Below are 11,010 nucleotides of genomic sequence, written 5' to 3' on the forward strand. Positions count from 1 at the left end.
TTGGGAAAATTTCCACTTAGATGCACATGACAAGCTAGGGCATGATATCCAAGATGGTTTGCACTTGATTAGGACCTTGAGTTCCAAGTTTGATGTACTCTGCCTAATTCAATCCCCATGTGATAATGGGTTAAAAAGGGAGTAGCCCTGGGTGGACACCCTGAGTAACACCTGGGGTGTTACAAACGAGGGAAGAAAAAGGTGGCGACGTGGGTAGATGAAGGTTGCTCGAAGGGGAGAGATGCGATTACGGCAATGAGGAAGAAGAGAAAAGTTGAAGTGAAAGGCACGATGAAGACATCCGGGGTTGTGGGGGCCTCAAAGGGTTTTGTTGAGGAGTTAGCAAAGACGTGCGCTCAGCTTGGGGAGGTCATGATTTCGCCTGACCTGCAAAAATCAGCTTTGTGAATGCTGAAGGTGACCTGGGGTGACTAGCATAAAAGACCCTATCCCCCTGGCTTCCGGCAAAGATTATTTTACATCCCTTTTGGCTCGAGATTTTTAAATTTTCCTTATGGAAGAAATATTTGTGCTATTGTAACAGCAGTGATGGAAAAGGACCTCCAGGAATCTGCGTGGAAGAAAAGGAAGGCGCCGCTACGGCTGATGGACCTGCAATGCGATGCAAAGGCGTCACACCCTTGTGTGAAGGGCTCCACCATGACTGTCGTGATGCCTCCACCTGCAGCGCCTACAGCGGCGGCCAAGAGGGTGCCCACTTTTGCAAAATCTAACTAGGTGACAGGGGCGAATGGGGCTAAGATCGGTGAAGATAATTGGGAGTTGTTTGTGGAAGACTACTTGATCGAAGGTGTGTGCATGTTCGACGCTCATACGAGGCTACAGGTTGGTGGTGAGGCTGCATGGGCTGGGTCTGGGCAGATGGATGCAATGCCGACAAAGTTGGTCGAAGAGAGGGCTCAAGCGAAGACCACTATGGTGACTTCACTGGACCCCTGGACATGATTCTATAGTCCTGTTGACAGGGACGAAGAGGTCGCTAGCGTGTCTATGGCTGATGGTGTGGCTGCAACTATCACGCAACAAATGTGCTATGTGAGTTTTTTAACCAAAGTCTATGCAATGGTAGGATGCTGTCTTCGCTGAACAGGTGGCGTATGAGGCGCGTGGATGGGCGTTGCGACCTCGCAGTTGTGTTCCGAAAGGAAACGGCTGGAGGACAAGATTGAGCGCCTGAGGATGCAAAATATTGAAGCCATCAGGGACAAGTCTGAGGCCAAGAATAAGATTTGGAACCTTTTAGAGAAGGTCGGCTCACTTGAGAAAAAGAATGAGGGGCTCGGCCACCACCTGAGCGAGGTGAAAGATGTCGCAACCCAGGCAAAGATGGAGGCCCAGGCAGCGCGGGCGTAGGCCCAAGCCACCCAGAAGCGATATGCTAAATTAGAGCTGGAGATGAAGAGCATGCACGCCTACCATGACAGGGTAGAGCTATGACACCCTTGATGTCTATTTCGTGTCATGTCGGGAGATTTGTCCTAAGCTCATATCATCAATGGAAATAATGAATTCTCGATCATGTCTATCTCCGTTTGTTAAGATTTTTCTTGGAAGTTTCACCAAACTTGGAATTATTCAATCTTAAGAACAACCAAATTTGGAGCTTGTTAAAACTTTTGTTTCTTGAAGCAAATGCAAATTCGAAAGTCAATCTCATCTCGCAAATCCCATCCAGACTCATTTATTTGAACTCTCAACAGTTGTTATTCGATCTGTGTCTGAATCCAATTTCTTGACTTTCAATCTATGTCCGACTATTTAATCCGAATCTGCATTCTCCAGCAAAATCTCTGTTGTGTCAACCTCTAATTAATTCTTATGCAAACCGACTTGTTATCTCTATATCATCATTCATCTCTATCTATCTATCAAAAGAATTCTAAATATTTCTCGAAGTTGAACCAATTACTCACATGAAAGGATAAATCCTATGCTTGCTTGGAACTACTCGTCGAACAAATGCAAATTTTGAAGTTCAACCAAGCCTTGCCACCTTTCTCAAACAACTATATATGAACTTTACAACAAAAGTTATTAAGGGTCCATGCCAAGAAAATGTCGAGAAAATACTTCGATTGCCATAAAAATATAATTTGAAGCTTTATAATGATACTACTTTGGCCAAATTAAAATTTCAATTTACTTTCAAGATACGAGGTTTCACTACTACATATATGACTATTTAAGACACAACATTAAAGACTCATATAAGTACATTTTATAGAAGTGTCTTTTATCATACGATGTTGAGTAAGATAAGACAACTGTTTGGAAATCCGTCTTAATTGGAAAAGTTTTTTGAGACAGTTACGTCGTAACAAATGTCTTATATTGATTTAAGACATGTTTTTATTATAAACTATCTCAAATAATGATAGTATTTGAGTCATCCCTACTTTAACAACTGTCTTAGATGGCAATGAGCATTTGAGATACTTCTATGTATGAAACCATCTCAAATAAGAATACTATTAGAGTCGTCTAGACTATAAGAACCGTCATAGATGTTAGTGAGTATACTAGACACTTATAAATATGGAACCATCTTCACATGATAGTCTGACAAGACGTATATGAAAAATGTAGCAAATAGTGAAATCACCTTGAGTTGATGATATATACAAATCGCTATCATTTTGTTTCCATCCCGCGACGCCTTCTCACCATACACACCCAATGCCTCCCTCGGGAACGACCACCGCCGCCCAATAATCGTGGACTCCGAACCCCAAGAATCGCTGCCGCCGGAGGCCATCTCACACCCAATGCATCTTTAAAATCCTAGTTGCTGAAATTGTATTTATCTGTGTATATTTGTATAGAAAAGAGAGAAGGGAAAATCTGAATTTTCTTGCCTCTACATGTCCATCTCCAACTAATCCTTATCTTGTGCACATATGCGTCTCTAGAAAATTCATCCGCCGCTGTTTTCCTCAGCCTCATCCTTCTCCACGATCTCGCGTCCATCTCCTCTCTCTCCCCAGACGACCGGATCTCCACCTCGCCATGGCCGCTGCTCCCTTGACGCAGACCACTCTCTTCCCCGCGCGACGCTCGCCCAGTCGAGCTCCTTCCCTGCAGCTCCCCATGGTCGTCCCTCCCTCCTCCCTCCCCATGGCCGACGGCCTCACCTTCCATGGCTTCCAAGATCTGCTCGGCATCCATCCTAGCGTGCGCCCCTACTTCCTATTTCCTGGTGGCCGACGCCCCTCCCTAAAGCTCGCCCCTGCCCTCTGTCCAGCGCCCTCCTTGCTCCTTCCCATGGTGTGGACGCCAGCCCCCTCTTTTGTTGCCATGGATAGCCCCTCTCTGCTGGCTGCCTTTCCCATGCCAGCACTTTCCCCATGGCCGAGTTTCCCCTATGCTTGATGCATGGCGCCTAGGTACAGCAACAGCACGTTGGACCTTTGCAACCCTGGTGAGACCAGATGCTTGCTCTATGTTTATTCCTCAACAGTGCCTATGTTTGAGTATTAATTGTGTATGTTTGTGTGTGTTGGTGGTGGAGGTAAATCCCGGAAGATTTAGATAAGGAGAAGAAGGTTTTAGCGGGGTACCTGTCACATGTTCGATGATATGCTCGAACTGGTGGCCGTCATCGTTCTTGCTAAAAATCAAGTCAGATCATGAGGTGGTGAGCCAAGTCATTTCTCCGGCTATTTAGTTAATGAATGGTTTGGTTAGATAATTATCGTTGTAGTTGTGTTCGATGTATGATGAAATGATTTTGTTGGTGTTATGCTAATGCGGTGATATGTGGATATGTGTGTGCTTGTGTGAGGAAGCAGAACTCTAGGTTTTTCGTAAAGAGGACAGCCGTGCGATGCGTGCTAGGTGTTTGTGTTGATAATGCTCTTGTGATTACCAAATGTGGTGTGATGTGGGATTCGGATTTAAAATGCAAGATTAGGTGAAGTATTTGTGTTCTAGACAATAAAATAGATGTAGCCTTTAATTGGGTTAAGCAATTTCTATATATGTGAGGATTATGGTCATGCTCATAGAAGTATAATTGAATAAGTTCTATGTTCACCAAATATATGTTGTAGTAAATTTAACCCATTTGTAAGATGTTGGTTATGAACCTTGATAAAAATTGGAATGTTTGCTGTTTGGACCTGCTGTTTGGACTGTGTCCAGTTTTAGTATGTAGATAGTTTAGTGAAGTAAACCATGTTTTATGTAGAAGTGTTATATATACAAGTTGTAGATGACTTCTTTATCTTGCTTGTGCTAAAATTTCATGATCATATGTCTTGTAGTTTAGAAGTTATGATTTTTCCAAGTCCAGTTTTAGAATCTGTCCAAATTCTGTACAGGTTTCGAAAATTAGATTGTTTGGCTAAGTTAAAATGCGAATCAGTCATTAGCAATTATAGGAGAATTGTAGTACTTTCCTTAAGCTTTCCAACAAATTTTGGATCACCCTTTTTGGTGATCTATAAATTAAGTTACAGCTGTTTGAGTTAGAATCTCTGAATCTGTCCCAATTTGGACAGCAGAGCCTTTCTCATGTTTTCTGACCTTGATATATATTAAATTAACCTGGGATGTTCGTAAATGAATTGTAGAGAATTCTATTAGCTTTCTAAAAAGTCTAGGATCACCTGATTTGGATTTCTGAAACTCCAGTTATGAATTTTTGAAGTAAGTAGTCGAATTCTGTCCAAATCTGGACAGAATTTACGTTTAGCATTGTTTGACCATTCTAAATGTCAAGTCTCACTGTGATGATAATACAAAAGTTGTAGAGGACTTCTTAATCTTTCTAGAAAGTCTTAGATCACGATTTTTGGATGAATATTTTGTAAGTTATGAGCAAAACCGCTGACTGTTGTACCAATATTTCCTCTGTCCAGAGCATCTGTGGTACAACAAGCCCCAAACCCCCAAAAAATGATAGCGCTATAAATTCAAGATAAATAATTGATTACACCACATTGTTTGAAGAATGAGGAGACTCAGAGCCGAGCTTCTTAACTTGCAGACTGAGCTGGAAAGAAAGAGAGCAAAAGCACTAGAAGAATACAACCAGGACATGACAAGGATCAACAAAATCGCTAGAGGAGCAAGGTCAATGGCAGAGGTTATACAAGTAATGAGTTTAAAGGTCAGTGGCAGGAGACTATCACTGTTGCGCACTTCACATTCTATATAAATAATATTAAAAGTGTATCGTTTCCAGTCAGCGTAAGTATCATACTACTGCAGTGTTGAAATCAGAAACCTTATTATGTGGTGTTGAACTGATTACTGCAGATATGCATGCAGAAATATCTTCATGACCAAGCTAGCAATGAATTTCGACCGTCATTATAACTAGGAGAAGTGAAGCGAGAAGTGAATCTTGATGTTTCCCAGATCATATGCCAGTCATTGTTACATCTTCTAAGACTATATTGCGTCACCTGCAGGTTGATGGAAGGCATTCCAGTGATGGGTGATGAAATTTTCTACCCTACCAAATATTGTAGGTTTTATATAGTCCTCACTCCTCAGTCCTCACCTGCTTAAATTTGATCTGTTCTGTTTTGAAATTTTCAAAATTTGTCTAAGAGCACTAAAATGTGGCTTACATCTCTCTGATAACTATAGACCTAAGCATCCATAGATTGTGTTTTAACACATGCTGATCTGCACCGCACAGTCTTCAGTCTACACACATACAATAGGAAGTGTGATGCCTACTGCTCTTGTATTCCTGTTATGCACCAAGACAAGTGTTTTTGGGCAATTGTTTGGTCTTTTTATGTTGGTGTATGCAGGTTCTTAAAGGCAAGCCCATACAATAGGAAGTGTGATGCCTACAGCTTTGACATATGCTTAATGCTCGTGGGAAATCTACTTCTGTGACATGCCATATCCGGACCTCATCCACCGTTGTTCATCAGGTCTGTTTTCAGTTTCTGGATTCACTGCTGATGGTCGTTCACACACTGACCATATACTGGGCAGAACATATCAATGGTACTTTGTGTGCGCATGCATATGTCCAACCTTCACTAGAACCTTATGGTTTCCATCTGTTTGTGTGTGCAGAACCTGTGATCTGACATCCTTGTTGTTGCCCAAGCCCAATGGCGAACATCATCCGCAAGTGCTGGGACCCGAACCTGGATAAGCGCCCTGACATGGATGAGGTGGTGCGGTTGTTGGAGGCCCTCGACACAAGAAAGCGCGGTGGCATGACACCAAAAGGCCAGGCGGGCGGGTATAAACCTTTTGGATCTTATTAACCAAAGAGATACAACTTTGGGCTATGGTTAGCTCAGCTCCAATCTAGAATCCCCAGGGAACCCCAAGAATTCTTGGTATACGTTCATTCCAATCCTCAATTCTCTTTTCGAGGTTCAGCGATAGTGAATCAATTGAACGTGTTTTGAAAATTTGTTCTACTTTTAGAAGACCTTGCATTATATCACTGGATCTCGATTTTTCATATATAAACGTAACTAACCTATCGCCTTTATAAAGTCCTTAGAACCAACACTTTCCAACGGCCCTCCTCTCCTTTCTTATACCATACTATAAAATTGGAGCCAGATCTAGGCCTTTGTTTGGTGAAAGTGAGACATGTTGAGATTACAATTGATTATAACAATATCTTGATGTTGTTTCCTAAATCACTTTTTCTCACTTGACATACATTGTTGAATCTTCTAACATGCCCAAGGCGCTTGAATAGGTGCAGAGTTTTTTGTGGGTGAAGCTAGGCTTTTTGGAGTTATCTGCTTGTGTCATCGGTTGCGAATGTTTGTAGCTAAATTCAGTGAGGTGATAAGGGATTGTCCTAGCTATTTTCTTGGTTCCACGTTTAACACTGCCATACATTTCTTCTGTTGGTAAAGTAATCCACTTTCTGTCTGAAATTTTGAAGTTATGTACATGCATATGCTTGTTACAGCATGTTGGAGGAACTCTAGAAAAAGCTGGTGAAATTCTCTGCATGGACAATGGCTTGAGTATTGCACAATGGTTCTAATTCTGCATAGGGGTGAGTATTACATCAAGCCATGGTCACATCTGTTGCTAAACTACATTACACAATATAAAATAGTGAGTACAACTCTGCCCTTCTTATTTAGTTGTGCTCTTCCTGCACACCTTTTCTTTAAGACATTTTTTGTCTCAGTGGACAGTACCTAGCTTAGGGAAATATGTTTTCTTCACATGCATAGTTTCAGCACGATCGATCATGTTCATGTTGTGAACAACCTTTTTTGTTGGAGTTCAAACTTCAAACATTTATGCAGAGCTTTCATTATATCCCTAGCTTTTGATGACCTACATGTATATTGTATTTCAAAGCTGTATTCTGATCGAAACCTGATCCTAACTTGAGTATGGTGTCTTTGTAACAACAAATTGTTCTATGATCATGCTGAGTTTGTTTATATGAATTGGTTGCTGTATCAATGAATTTTTTTACTCATTGTAAACTACAATTTCAAATGATTATATGATTATGTGAAAGCCATAGCGCCCGATAGGGCGCAACTTTATTCTAGTATATTTAAAACTGCTACTTTTAGCTACCTCTACAGATCTGCTAAAAATGCTTGAATGAAGGCATTATTAGTCTACAATTTTTTAGATAGCCAACATCTGCTAAATCCTATGTATTCGATATTGTGTGTCCTAATCTCCCCTTATAAAAAATAACTGCATGACTGCATTCTCAATGTAACACTTTTTTTACAGATAAATTTCAATTACTATACTTCTAGAAAATAAACACGGTCCAACGTTGTTTGCTTTCCATTTCCCTTCTACTCTGATATTATGTGATTTGGTTTATTCATATTACTGTCCATAGCATATTTGTTGTGCACACAGTTATAAATTCGTTTTCTCGACACTGCACAGGCAAGGGGGAAATCTTCTTATAGATCTGTTCTGTCACTGTGACAATCATTTGGGAGAGAAACAAGTAAACAACCCTTTTTCCCATGTATGATCCCATTATTTGTCTCGCAGAATTACATGAACATGATGCCTCGCAATGTAGTTTTGAACTTCACTGCATTTTTCTTGCAGAAAACTCCATCTGGAAGTGCACGACAGCCACTACAGTTGACTAACGATGTAACCAAGATGATGCAAAAGCATCAGCTGGAAACGCCACAGTTCCATCAGACCCGGTTTCCGTTTTACTGAATGTACCGAGGAGCACAGAGAAGTGTGTGACATAACTAATACATGCCTTCCTTATTCCTCTGCTTCTCCCTTTCCCTTTCTTAACAGTTTATTTTCACGTTGTTGCTGGAATCCATCTAAGAGATGTCTCCTTTTTAATTCCTCATTCTTGGCTGCCTGCTATGTTGGATGATCAGGTATGTGGTCTGCCTTCTCTAATAACATTATTGTTTGTTCACTTTTCTTTGTGCTTCCAAAAACACATTACACTACATTACCTCATTTATACACATTTGCATAATACAGTATGTCAAAGTGCAGCTTTTTAGAACATATGCAAGCATATACCTCTCAACTATAACCTCTTAACTATGGGCACATATCCTGATGAATGGTCTAAATTTTTTAATATGAAAAACTTACAATCTGTTGGTATTAGTTTCGTGTGGTGTGAGTAACTAATCATCATCCACAATAACAAACCAAACTTCTCATATGTATTACTATTTTCCACTACAAAAATTGAAACTCATGCATGTCTTTTCCCCCTCCTTTTCCATCTCCCTTTCTTATCGTTGCATGTTTCGTTGCTGCTACTGAGTACCATCCTTATTTCCTAATTGTTGTGGTGCATGTACAGTTTTTTTTAAAAAAAAACGAATTCCGAATTGGTTATTGCTGTTAGAACTCATCTGAGTGCTACCTTCTCATATGCTCCTTTTTTTCTCTCTGGCTGTTATGTTAAAGGACCAGATACAAGTCAATCTTCCCTTCAAATTACAGTTCAATTATTTTATATCTGCCTTCTGCAAGACACTTCAAAAAAATTATAACAGCATGTGGTCCCTATACACCTATTTTGGTTGCTGATTTGTGGTGTCATTTTTTTGGCAGATGTCATTTCCATCCCTAAGACAAACAAGAACTACAGGCTGCTTCCGTCTTCACCCAATCAGGGATGAGGATGCCAAGGTTAGCTCAATTCTCTTACACATCATCTCTCATTGTTCTAGTTGAGCATGATGATCTTGGTAACTGTGTGAGGTTGTTGTTTTTCATTAGTAGATCCGTGTACCTTATCCTTGCTATACAGTCCATATATGTTGTGTGCATGAAAGTCTTGCATTGAAAATGTCATGTGCTACAATCGTTAGGGCTATTAATAGATGTTGCTCTGTCTATCTATACAGTTACATCACTGGAAATTCCCATGCCCTTTCATAGTACGCATGTGAAATGCTCACTGCTTTTCTATTGGTTTGTTTGCAGTTCAAGCTCTACAACGGGAGGTCTGTTCAGTTTGACGTCGGCAACGTGGTCATGGTGACCGGCGGGAGGAACACTGGGCGTGTAGGAGTGATCAAGAACTGGGAGAAGCACAAGGGCATCTTTGAGGTCATCGACGTGCTTCTTGGAGCTTTTTGCATGCTATGTCTAGTTTTCTCCTATTTGTTGTACAGGAAAACATAGAATGAAATTCAAATTTGGTGGTCGCAAAAGTGTGGAGACTTGAATTCATATAAAGTTAGGCTTAACATTAGTGCAAACAGTTGTATTTTAGTTTAGATTTAGAGTACACTTATGTATGCCTTGTTTGATAATGCTTATTTATGATATATTGAATGGTACTTATTTATATTATATTAATTATAATGTTGTTTAATATATGTGTATGTATATTTCTCTTTCAAATTATTATAACGTGATGTCTGAACAAATGATTATAAATTGAAGAATGTACTGCCGTGAGTTATTTCGTTTAAATCTTAATAAGACGGTCACCAAAATGTCTAATATCAGTCTCCTAAATAAGACGGTTTCTAAAACGTCCATTATTAGTAACCTAAATAAGATGGTTTTCCTATTGTAATCGTCTATTATTGTAGGATATTCGAGACGGTTTGATAAATACTTTATGACTTTTAATGTTTGTATTCTCTATGGTTCTTTAGAAGCAGTGTCTTAAAAAAACCTAATTCAAGACGGTTTATCAGACAAAATGACTTAAACAAATACCTTTTTCAGACAGTTTATCGGACAAAATGACTTAAACAAATACATTTTTCAGACGGTTATAAATTAAAAACTGTCTTATATAATATCTTTTAAGACGGTTTATAACCATCTTAAATGTGGGACATCTTTTGCGACTCCGTCAAATTTGGACACTTCATAAGCGTCTTAATAACTGAAAATTAACCGTCTCATATAACATGATTTGTAGTAGTGTTTGACCTTTAATAAAAGTTGTAGAACCTGTGTTATAAAACAAATATTACAATTACATCTAGCCTTGATTCAATCTCTTAGTATCTCAAACAGTGCCCTCAAGACGAAATAAAAATCTGATTTTAGAATTCGAATCCTTCTAAGTCTCGAATCAGTGTCGATCGGGTTGACATCTCGTGTTCCCAAATTTTTGTAAAACAACTTGAGTTTCCCCAAATATAAAAGTTGTTAATAACTGATAGAGGCACGACATATTAAAAGATGGCATCCATTCGAGTTCGTTTGACATATTTTGATACTCAGTTTTCACTGTTTTTCATAGCAGTGACAAACCTATTTTCGGGGGTCATTATCTCTCTAACCAATGCACGAATGACCTCAAGCCCTGTACAAGATATGTAGAGTATAGATCAAGTAAACGATTGTCTACAGTCACCGAGTTTCGAATCCAAACAGAAAACGCCAAACCTCGCCCGTCCATGGTTGGCACTGTAGCGCACGCCACCTGTTGGACAATGGCAGGCCTGCTCTGGAACACCTGCTCTACAAATGGCAGCCCTGCCCTCTCCTTCCCCCCACGCCATTCTTCTTCCCCACAAGCGCCCATGCTCACACCTCCTGCTC

The 11,010-nt window shown here is 40.0% G+C and overlaps 1 pseudogene across 1 annotated transcript; it reads left to right on the forward strand.

The window, feature by feature from the left end:
* The first annotated feature begins 7,744 nt into the window (after positions 1-7,744).
* On the forward strand, positions 7,745-9,761 carry LOC109939193 (40S ribosomal protein S4 pseudogene; annotated as a pseudogene). Its single transcript, NR_164643.1, has 4 exons — positions 7,745-7,972; positions 8,059-8,354; positions 9,052-9,129; positions 9,427-9,761. The product of NR_164643.1 is annotated as a 40S ribosomal protein S4 pseudogene (transcript).
* Positions 9,762-11,010: the final 1,249 nt, after the last annotated feature.

Source organism: Zea mays, chromosome 10 (assembly GCF_902167145.1).
Source record: "Zea mays cultivar B73 chromosome 10, Zm-B73-REFERENCE-NAM-5.0, whole genome shotgun sequence".
NCBI classification, from domain to species: domain Eukaryota; kingdom Viridiplantae; phylum Streptophyta; class Magnoliopsida; order Poales; family Poaceae; genus Zea; species Zea mays.